The sequence below is a fragment of the Aedes aegypti genome, chromosome 3 (assembly GCF_002204515.2).
Source record: "Aedes aegypti strain LVP_AGWG chromosome 3, AaegL5.0 Primary Assembly, whole genome shotgun sequence".
Classification (NCBI taxonomy): domain Eukaryota; kingdom Metazoa; phylum Arthropoda; class Insecta; order Diptera; family Culicidae; genus Aedes; species Aedes aegypti.
This window is the reverse complement of record NC_035109.1, coordinates 200,277,152-200,289,814: the sequence shown is the minus strand read 5'-3', so window position 1 is coordinate 200,289,814 and position 12,663 is coordinate 200,277,152.

The following is a 12,663-nucleotide window of genomic DNA, read 5'->3' as shown; positions in this document are numbered from 1 at the left end:
TTGCTGCTTTGTAATCTGGTAGAAGTTAACTTGAAAGATCCATTCCGGCGGTGGGAGTGGAGAACTGCGAGGCTCCGACTTCGGGAGATACCATGATGGTCGGCGTATTCAAGGATGGTGACCATAAGTTTTTTGAGCTATTATCCTCGAACTCGCGAAACAGGTGGTAGTTGGTCCCTAGTGATTTATCCTACCTCCGTTCTGGTCACGATCTTCAGATTATCGTGATTCGTCAACATTCGTATTGATAAAGTGGAGGGACATGGTTGAAATGGAGTTTAAAAGAAACGAATGTCAGAACAGGTATCCACCGGCGACGCCAAACGGACCAACGTAATGTGGTGGTATTTGGGATTTGTGGATTGAATACTGATATTTTTTGCCAAGCATCAATATGGGTGACTTTCGAGGATAGCGAAACGTAAGAGGGGTTAGGACAAAGTTGTGGATTTACTGGGTAAATCCATCACATTGGGGTTATGACTCTGTGTCTTGTCAGGAATAGGGTCTGATTGGTATGGTAGTATGCAATAGAGTTCGGAATTGATAGACAGACTTTGAGGAAAGAAGTTTTGAACGTAAGGCAGCAGCACCTTGGATCTTGGAGGGCGCAGGTCTGGAGAGTTGGGCAGCTGTTCATACTAGGTTACATTACGTAGAAAGTGGAATCTGTTTTGCCGTGCACAAATTATGGGCAGTATTTGAAAATGTTTTCTTGTTCAGATTGGGTAACGCAAGAGAGGATTTTTAGCTCTGCGTTATATTAGGAGGATATTATAGTGCATGGTCTACTGATGACTGTGTATTTTAAGGGTGATCGAATGAAAGCTTTGTTGAGTAAAGTTACCGTTGAATTTTTGCAGTTCGTAATTGTTTTGAAATGTTTGTCGGACAATAAGAAAATTTTCTAGTGTGTTTGTTTGGATGCTAATGCATTATATTGATAAATCTAATTGTTCGTATCACACGCGAAGCATAGCATAACCCAATGTATAATGAAATTAGGTTCGAAGAAAGGATTAATATTTGATCACTTAAACTTTTCGCTGCAAGATATTCTTAATCGTTTTTCTTTTCTTCTGATGTACAGGAATAACTGGTACCGTAAGGACGCCATTCACCGCTCATTTAACAGCATTTCAACACATTAAATTCTGTCAAAAATCGGTTTTTTTCTATATTTTTCGCAACTTTTTGCGCTAGACGCAAGATAAAACATTTGTTTTTATAGGAAAGAAGTTGAAATGAGAACAACGTATAATGGTATCGAATAACATGTATGCCAATGATACATGTGTAGGGCGCCATTCACCGCTCATCCTAAGTATGAAGCTCTATATACACAACTAGTAGGAATTAATTTAGTTTTACTAGCTGGTCGTTATCTTTGTATAATAGTACAACAACATATTAAAGCGTGGCAGCTAAGAAGCATTTTTCGATCCGCCATAATAAATTCATTGCTCAACTCATGTTTACCGCCTTGAAAAGCCTAAAATTATGTTTTATAAATAGTATATAATATTAAATCATATGAATTGCATTCTGATACAATCCATTATGGGATACTAATACATGTTCATGACTTTTATTGCGAAAATTTATTCAGATTTTTCAAAATAATTCAATGAGCGGTGAATGGAGCATGGGCGGTGAATGGCATCCTTACGGTATATTTAGCTAAAATAATGAACAATAATACGCATAGAGCCTACGGGTCATGCAGTTAGGATTGAAATTAAAATAATATTGCGCATTTCTTTCACACCACAGGTTTATCGCAGAAGTTTTTACATGTGCGGAGGCGTTGGTAGAGGTGCGCGATTGCGTCGAGTCGGGTCGGTGTTTTCAGCGGACTCATTTTTCGCAAATCGAAGAATGAGTGCTCTGAGGGCATCAACATGATTCGATGAGGTCCCACACTTTTATTTGCGCTTTTGCACTTGTAAATGTCTTACTAAATAGGAATACTTTGTGTTAGGGAAAGTGCAGGAGAATAAAATATAATTCATTAGAATTTTCTGATAGAGGCAGAGTTCACATGTTACTTAGGTATTTAAAAGCAAATGAGAACCACATTAAATAATAGATAAACACTAATGGTCATTTTTTTTTTTATATTTTCATTTCATCGCGGTCCTCATTGCTCGAGGTGGATACACGGGAAAAAATTCTGTGGTAAAAATAACTATTTTAGCTGACTACGCCCATGCTTGAAACTACCATGGAAATTCAGACCAATTTACTATGTTTACGGTACACCTCACCGCATTACTGGTACATTTGACATAAATAATTTACAACAATCTGATTCCGACTACAGACATGGTAAAATCAAGCGCATTTCTGGTCTGCTGAAAATTGCCGGTGCGAGCGCTTAAGTTAACCCCCTAAAATGGTAGTTTTTACCGCACAATTTTTTTGCGTGTAGAATCGACGCAACTACGACACGGAAAAGAAACAGATGAGAAACTATCGATACATTTATTCAACTATAAAAACCACGTTTTAACGTAATGACTTTATTTCTTCTCGTTTCAGCAATCCAACAACCAAACCATCTCTACTATCTTTTCATTTCCTCTTCGTTACATTTATAGTCCCTCTGGCACTGAATCGAATGACGCATTCCGCTTTTTATTAGCGATGTCTTTGCTGTACGTTGAGCATGGTGTCGGAGGTGATGTGCTATGTAGAACATCGGATGTTCTACACGGCACGCTACTTCCGGCATTTTGTTTGGCGTGCGGGATAGGCAGTGCTAGTGATGATATGAAGGCCGCTATTCGGTTTAGTGCCAGAGGGACTATATCTATTTAATGTATCTGAAGCTTGTGGGACCGCTTTAATTCCGGCGCCTGCTTGTGGAAGATCCCGGTGTGCTAAACGGTATAGGACATGTTAACGGGGGAGGCTTGGTAGGTCCTCACCCAGCCCGTGTCTAGATGGGCGGATAATTGTCTGCCAGGGTGTGGATTGAGCAATTACAATTACAATTATCTTCGAACTCGCGAAACAATAATCCTTTTGGCCATGTATCTGGACTCAAAGCGGCATCGCGGAGCTTTGGATCAATTCCAATCTTGTAGGATATGAAGCTCAAACGAGTTGAATCAATCCCGCGTTTTACAAGTGGAACAGCCTTACATTTCCTTAGTGCCCCCAAGAAGTGGTTTGGTGACAGCAGGATTGAAAACTAAAGCCTTGATTACACTACGCGCGCAATGCGCGAACGTTCGCTCAAAAAAGTTCGTCCAATATTCGCGCGAACTGTTCGTGGTTCTGTAAGTACAAATTGTTCGCCCATGTATTACACAGTTCGAACAAACACGTCTTTGGTTCCATGACTGTTGGTCGTAGCAACCAATGTGTGGTGTATTCATTGTTCGTCAAAATGTCACTGGTGCTGTTGTTGTTATCAAAGTATATTATTAACAAACGATTTCCCTCAACTAATCTTTCTTTACTTCCAGATATAATTTTGTAACTCCCCAATGAATTTCTTCAAAAACCCTTGCAAACATCAGTGCAAGATTGTTAAGAATTGTCTAAAGGAATGACCCAGTAAAAATGCCGAGGAAATCGTTTGGAAATTTCGTCGGAAACTCAAGAACTGCATTATTTTTTGAAATTCCCCCGGATATCGTTTATTGAATGTTTCATCGATTCCTTCCGAAACCCATTAGATACCTCCAGGAAAAACTTTTGTTCGGTACCAGATTTTCTAGACCGGTTTCGATAGGGCTCCAGAAATACCTCCAGCAACTCGTTCAGGAATTTTGCCAGGAGTTCCTTCTGGGATTCATCCATGGATTATTCCAGGAATGTTTGTAAGAATATGTATTTCTACAAGGAATCCTATAACGATTTTGCCAGAAGTTTCTGTCGAAATGCCTTTAGCAAACCAAAGGATTATTCAGGAAACCATTCCAATTGTTACTCCTTCAGAGATTATTCCAAAGATTCATCAAGCGATTTCTACTTATACTCCTCTAATAATTATTCCAGAAACACATAATAATTCCTCTAGGAACATCGCTTTGGGGATTTTTGCTGAGATGTTCTCAAGGCTTTCTCAAGGTTTCACTTCGACAGTTTTTTCAAAGAAATTCCTCAAGTAATCCTCTCGACATTTTTCTAGGAATTATTTCCGACTTTTTCTTCATACATCGCTCCAAGAATTCTTCCAGAGTTTCCACCGAGAATTCATCTGAGGATTCTTCAAGAAATAACTTCATAAATTCCTATAGTGATTCGTCAAGAGTTTCCTTCAGGAATTCTCCAAGAAAACTTACTACATAAATTATTCTTATGATTTTTTCCAGGTAATCAGAAATCCCTTTGAAATTTCTCCAGAGATTCAACCTGGATCTCCAAAAAAACCCCAGGGGATTCTTTTAAAACTTCCTCTATAAATTCCTACAGAGATTCACCCATGAATTTCTTCAAGGATTTCATCAAATAGAATTAGTCCTCCAGGTTTCAACTCCGATTTTTTTAAGAGATTTTTCCTGGAACTCCTTTTCTGAAGAAAGTTTTTGAGGAATCCCTGGATAAGTTCCTGGAGGGATTCCTGGAGCAATCGCTGAAAGAATCACTTAAAAAAATCTAGAGTAAAGTCTAGAGGAATCATCGGTGAAATTTAAGAAACCTGGAGGAACTCTTGCAAATACCTATGGAATGATTCCCAAGGAAATCTATGGAGAAATTCTTGAAGAAATCCTTGGAACATAAACATTTCGGCTACACATACTTTATTTTTCCAACGTTTTTTTTTTTGTTTTAAAATAAAGTCTACGCAGACGAAAAGTATATTTCATTACAATATACAGTTGATTCTCTATCAGATCATCCCTGGATCAATTTCTAGAGTAAACCATTGAAGATTTTATGAAGCCTAGGAGGAATTCTTGAAAAAAAAAACTGTAGAAAATCTCTGAAATCTCTAAAGAGATCCCCTTGAGAGATTTTGCTAGATCCAGGGATTTGGAAGAATCTCTGGAGAAACGCCCATAAAAAGGATTTTCTAAGTTAATTAATGAAAGACTTTTAGATACATCTTTGAAGGAATCCCTCGAGAATCCTTAGAGGTATCCTAGATAGCATCACTGTAGAAATTTTGCTGATGGAATCCCGGGAAAACACCATGTACAGATTTTTCTGAAGAACACCCTGGAATTATCCTTAGAGGAATCCATTGATTTTTTTTGGAGAAATGTCAGGTGAATAATTCGGATCAATGAAGAGATTTTCCAAAGGGAATTGATGTAGAAAATTTACTGGAGGAATTTTTGTATGCATTTTCTAAATGTTATTCCTGAAGAATTTTTTTTATGAAATTCCTGCAGGAACTCATGGTAAAATATCTGGAAGAACTTCAAGAGGAATCCCTGGATACTTGTTTGGAAGCCAGAACGAATTTCTCGAGAAATGCCAGGGGAATCGCTGTAGGATTATCTAGAGAGATCCTTGAAGTAGGTCATGGAGCAAGTAATATCTTGAGTTATTCTTTAAGAGATCATTCTAGTGTAATTCCTGGAACAATTCCTGGAGAATGCCTTGAAGATATCTTTGTAGAGATTTTCCAAGAGGAATCTTTGGAGAAGTCTCTGAAAATAAAAATTCAAGGACAAAAATTCCGGAGTACTCCTGAAAATCCTGGAGGAATCCTTGAAGAAATTCCTGGAAGAATACCAGTAAAGATTTTACTGGAGGGATCAATAAAGGAATTATTGGAGACATTCCTGCAGGAACTGTTGAAGGTAATCCTGGAGCCCTATCAGAAATGTTCTAAAATGTCTCATGGCGAAATCTCTTGCAAAAGCCCTGGTAGAATCACTGAAGAAACCCCTATAGAGATTTAGGGAGAGGTTTCTAGTAAAATCTCTGGAGGAATCTCCAAATGAATTTCTAGTGACATCTCTGGAAGAGTCAGTACATAACTGTAGAAGTTCTCATAAGGACAATAAGCTGAGAAGTAGGCTCTATCCCGGTTGGGACATAACGCTAGAAACAAGAAGGAGAATTTTAAATTTGTCTTTTGGCAACGGTCTTTTAAGATCTGGATGAAAAATCATTAATTTTGTGCTGTTGAAAATGTTCACACCATACCCTACTGGAACCGAACCGTCATACCACACATACGTATAAACTACTGAATGTGATATGTACCTTTCCAGTTCCAGCTGTCCTTGTGCCATTGTGCTCAGAATGGCCATACCTACAAAACTATCCAGAGTTCTAATCTAGGAATCCCTATCTTTCATATAAAGCTTAAGGCTCAAGAATCCATCATTAAATCATCAGCAATCATCAAAAATTAAAAACCATTTTGTTCGTTAAAATTTCAATCAATCCTTATAAAAATCTATTATCGTATTTCAAGTGGCAAGTGAAATACAATGATAGATTTTCAAAAGCATTGCTTCGATTTTGAGCAAAAAAACTGGTTTTGAAAATTTATAAAACGATGATGGTTATTTTCCTCTTAATATAAATGTGAATTTTTTTCTAAATGCTTTAGGAAGGAAAAATTCTTGCACGGATTTTTTACAGGAACAGTTTCAGATCCATTCCAATGGCTCTCCAGAAATTTATTGAGGACTTAAACAAAACAAAACTTCCCGGGATTTCATTTTCAACTAATTGAACAGGCTAACGTTGTATTGCCACCCAGGAGGGCGTTTTATTATTCATAATTTTCTCCAAATCTCTGTAGTGTCTATTTCTCCAGAAATTCTTCACATAATTTTGCAAGAAATTTATCCAAAACATATCTCTAGGTAATTCTTTGAGAAGAACTTTCAATCACAACCGTATTGCCTACACCAGTTCCGATAAAGCTCTAATTCATTACTCCAGGGATTTCTTCACAGAGTTCTACCAGAGACTTCACTGGTGATTTCTCCAGACTTTTCCAGGTACAGTGGCTCAATTTCATTTTCGTACGGGGCACTGTTTTCATATCAAGTTGGTATAAAACTATTAAATGGTGCATGGACTTCGATATACTTTATCAATAATGAAGGTTATAGGTGTCATCTATTGTTTGGCAATGACAAACTGTATTCATTTGCTTAAATCTTTTCAATAATGGAAAAGTATTGAGATTGTGTCTATAATTGACCCAATTCCATATTCGTACACCTAACAAAAAAGAAATATACAGCATTCAAAACTAATTTTTAATGGACTAGATGACTATTTAAGCTCTTCGTTGTGTTGTTCAGATGCAGTAGAATACATTTGGAAAATTTATAAACGGATATATTTGAAACTTAAGTAAATTTAAGAAAAATACCAGTTTTCCCATGTTTTTTGCTAAAATATTCGGTAAGTCGAACAATAAATTGCATTTTTTTCATCATCACTTCCTTAAGAATGATATTTGCGAATATTGCACAAGTTTCAAAAAATTATAATCAGTTTTAGGTTAGCTAAGAGTGGATATCGACAACTTATACTTTTGAATCTTAGGTAATATAATATTTATAACAAATCCAAAACCAAAAATTTTAGTCAATTTCTTTATGTTTGGCTCCTAAATGTATATACATAATCCATAGTTAATGTTCCTATTAAAACATTGCATAATTATCATTTTTAATTTACATTTTACTACCAAACATGACTATAGAGATTTATAGAATAAATATTATTGCCATAACCGCAACACAAACGTGTTTTTAAAATGATGAAAACAACAGGATATATTCTATTAAATAGTGTATCAATGCTTTCTGCTCATTCAAGTTATTTTGTATTTTTCTTATAAAATCAATAAATTGCAAAATAGGGTGCTATTTTGAATATAATTTAAATATTATTTCAAAGATAATTGAATATTAAGATGACATCAATTATGTGGAGGTATGTACATTGTAGTTTAGGGTATTTTATTGTAAAACGAAGTTCGTAGTTCAAATTATTTTTACAGACAAATTCGAAATTTACATTTACCTGTTGTTTAGAATGAAAATTTGGTTTACATTGATTACAAATATCATTTTAGAAGAGTTTTGAACTTATGGCACAAAAATTTTCTGAACTCAAAAGGGATAAAAACTGTTTATAATTTCTGTAAAGTGTATATATTTCAACTAAATTTCTATCAGAGCTTACGAGTATAATCTATAGATTGGATCCAATGACAAAAATAAACGTAATTGTTCGAATTATTGGATTTTATAGCAAAAATCATTGGAAAACTGGCATTTCTCATAATTTTACCTAAATTTTATAAATGTCCACTAATAAATTGTCCAAATGTATTTCACTACATCTGAACCTCATAATAAAGCACTTCAGTAATCAAATAGAGCTTTTAAATTTAGTTTTGAACGTTGTGCGTTTGAATTTTGGTAGGTGTACGAATATGGAATTGGGTGAATTTTAGACATCAATTCAATACTTTTCTATTAATCCAAAGATGAATGTAAATGGAAACATTTTGTGATTGGCAAACAATAGATGACACCTATTACCTTCAATGTGGATAAAGTATTTGTAGCTCAATACTTCATTTAATAGTTTTTTACTAACTTGATGTGGAATCAGTATCGTGTACGAATATGAAATTGAGCCACTGTAATTCTCCATAAATTTAGCCATTTGTCCAAGGATTGTTCCAGGTATTTTTCCAGAAAAATATAGACATAGATTTCTACAGCGAAATCTCTACAGCACTTTTTCCAGATTTTTTTCCAAGGATACTCCAGGAATTTCCTCAAGGGATTTCTCCAAAGATGTATACAAGGATTCCTTCAGCAATTCACCCACATCCTTCTGAGATTTTTCCAACTTTTTCTTCAGGGTTTTCTCCAGAGATTACTCCAGAAAACCCATTTTATTGTTCCTCCAAGAGTTGTCCAGCAAGTATTTCTTCAGGGATTTTGCCAGAGATTTAACCAGAGATTCCTTCAGGATTTCTCCCAGAAGTTCCTTTAGGGATTCCTCCGTCAATCCTACAGGGAATTCTTAATATTGTTTCTATAGAATTGCTCTTGGAAGCCTTCCAAGTATTTCTCCAGGAATTTATTTACGGATTTCTAAAAAAAAAATCTTCATGGAAGGAGTTTCTGCGATCATTCTTGAAAGAATCCTTAAAAGGAATCTTGGGATTATTTCTGATGAAATTTCTGGAGGAATTCATGATGGAATTTATCTTTGGAAGAATTTCTGGAGAAGTTCATGGAAAGATCCCTGAAGGTATTTTTTGAGGCCTTAATCAATTGTCTAAAATTACCTTTAAGGTAAATCCCTGGAAGATTTGTTAAAGAAGTTTTGTAATTATAAAAATCCTCAATTTTTTTTCTTTTGCGATTTTGCTAAAACTATCTCTAGGAGAATTTCTGGAGAAAACTCTTGAAGATCCCTTTAGTAAGTTGTGAAGTAATTACTTGTAGAATGCTAGGAGAAATTTCTTGTCGAATCCCCACAGGAATTCCAGATAGAATCACTGAAGCAATCCGTTGAGTATCCCTGAAAAAAATCTCCGGAATAATTCATGGAAGAATTTTGAGAGGACTACATGTGGAATACACTGAATGCATCCTCTGAGGAGTTTCTGTAGAAATATCTGGAGTTATCCTTAAAGAAATTGTCCTAGTGTAACTCCTGGAGGAATCCCTGAAGACATCTCTGCAAGAATCCCAGTAGAAGCATTCTGGAAGAATGCTTGGAGAAGTCTCTGGAAGAATTTCTGGAAAAATATCTGAAGAAACATCATGAGGAATCACTTGAAAAATACCTGGAAGAATCCCTGGACCAATCCTTGAAAAAAATCATGGAGGAATTCTTGGAGACAATCCTGGAAGAGTATTATTAAAAAAAAATTTCAAGTTACTGCTCTTGAGGAACTCGTTGCGAAATTTCTAGAGGAATCACTGTAGAGATTTTTCTTGAGGAATCCCTGGAATATTCCTTGGAGAAAACCCTGGAAGTATCCCTGGAGGAACTCCAGGCAGAATTTCTGGAGGAACTGCTGAAGGTGCTCCTGGAGCCCTGTCTGATCCGGTCCTTACAAATCTGGTTGCGATCAAAACTTTTTCGTGATGGAAACTCTGTCAAAATTGTTGTATGGATCACTGTAGAGATTATCTATAATAATTTTATGGTAAAATCCATGGAGGAATCTTCCAAAAAAATCCTGGACAAATCTCTGGAAGAGCCTTGGGGAAATTTTCCACCAACACCAATGTTTTCATTCTCAATCTGACCAGGACAAATTAATATTTTGATTTCCTTTCCTACTACAAAACTTTCTACCGTTGCTATGCAACGCAAGTTCGACGAACCAACATGTTTGAATGCACGAATATTATGGATCCGACAGAAATAAGGACAAACATTTTTTTTAAATATATTATTTTCTTAATCTTCAAGCGTCGCGACTAATATTTGAATAGTGCGCTGTGTTCATAAACATCGTAAGAATGCAGCGCCGCACATGTCATTATGACAGTTATGTCGGGAACGAGTCACACGTCGCGTGTCCCACACGCGCGTTCCGATTTGGTGGGCGCGCGACAATATGTTCCTACAAAATGTTCGCTAGTAGTTCGTGCACATATTACACAGTTCGCGCAAACATTCGTGCAACTTGCACAAATGTTCGTGCATTGCACGCACTGTGTAATCAAGGCTTAACTCATCGTCACGGCGCCTTTTCGACGGTGGTTGTCGAGAAGATTAAGCAGATTCTCGCAGAAAAGGGGAAGTTGGTGCCATTCGTTTAGACAATTGAGCGATTTGTTGTCCTTGTATCGCCAGTTCCTTCCTAATATCGGCATGTACCATCTCCTGTCTATCGGCAATAGCCTTAAAGGCATCGCCGAACGATGAAACGACCGATTTGAATCGTGCGATTTTCATAAGCTTCGCACACTCGTCACACATCCAAAACAAATTTGGGCTGTCGTGAACGATTTTCACAAATGGTTTATTTAGCTTTGTAGCCGAGCATCTAAGGTGAGTCATCCGTTCGCAAAAAGCCATGCAAGTGATGTGTTCGTCATCACTTTTTACCGGCTTCGCGCAGTGATCACAAGCGTCGGACATATTGCTCTAACCGCGATGGGGATGCCCTTAATTTTTGTACGGTAGCCCGGAAAGTGCACAGAGGGAACAGTGAACAAAAACAAACAAAAACAATAGTTCACCGCGCTCAGTATGATCGGATTTTTTAGATGTTTTCACAATATTGTGCTTGCTATTCGTTGATGTCCACTATACACCGGAGCGTGATTATTCAACGGGAGACACGAGAAACAACTAAAAACGACCGGTTTTACACGGGTAAAAAACGAATTCAAAACGGCGAGAAATGTACACAAATCAACAACCGTTCAACTTTTTCAACTAATGCCATCGACCGATCATTTAAAATTCGCTGTTTCAATTCTCACAACCAGAGACGCGCGAATCGTTTTCCTCCGGATTTGCAATTCACACTTGCGCCGCAGGTCTTGTTGCACAAAATTGTAGGGCATGAAGCGTGGTCACCAGATGATAGCGTGATCTAGGCGGAGGACTTTAAAGGAAATTATTTTATGCCCATGTGTTCTTGAGGGCCAATGCTATGCTGATACTGTTAGATACATTCGTCAGCTACAACTTTTTTTAAATTTTTTAATCGGACGTTTCTGTAATTAGTTATTGCTTTTTGTATGAGTTGGAAATCTTTTACTATAATAATTAGACTGCTTTGCAGTCATCACTGGATATATGCAGAGTCTATGAATGGAGAGTTGCGCGAAGACTGAAACCAAGTCTAGCTATAGGTAGATATAAGATACAATATATTGAACCGTCAAATCGTCAACCTATTGAGCAAAATAAACAAACACGAGAAAAGTATTGTTATCGTGACGAAATAAAAAATGCTACGGTTTAACCGTTTAACTTACGGTGTGATACGATGATGTAACAAAATAATTGCTCTTTAGAGCCTATAACTTGTGACTGAACCTCCATATTGTTACATGTAATGTAACGGTAATGTAAGTAACTTACCCTCCATCAGTGGAAATAGATAACTTCGTTTCATAGTTGAAATGCAACTGAAATTTAATAAACTATACAAAATTAGATAGTTTGAAAACTATATATTAGTTATTCAACCCAGATTTAAGCTACAAATGCGGCTGTTTTCGGTCAGTTCCCAGAGAGCAAACGGCTAAGAGAAATTCACTGTTTCAGTTGCCCGGCAGCGAGCCGGATTGCATGGGAATTAAATGGAGGGTCCATAATAGGAATTCGGACAACAGTGTTCCAAATGCATATTTCGCTGGAAAAATCGAATGATTTTGTGTGTTTCATAGGCGTTGATGACGCGTGTAGAGTACCATCAGGCGACTTCCCGTCGTTCTTGCGCTTGGCGCGAGCATCGTGTGGAGAGAAAAAGAGAAAGTATAGTTACAATCAGTTTGAATAAAAAACGTAAACCGGATCGCACGCGTTGCATTCGATTCATTTGCAAATTGTCTGAAAAATCCAATTCTTAAACATTTCGGTTAAACATTTTGGTCCATTCGAGCCAGATGAACATTCTGTGATGGGTTTTTCGTTAATTTGTGGTGAAATTCCGGTCGAATTCGCGAGAGTTTATTGATTTCCACCGTGTGGAAAATCCGATCGGCAACGACGCCGAACGACGCATGGAAC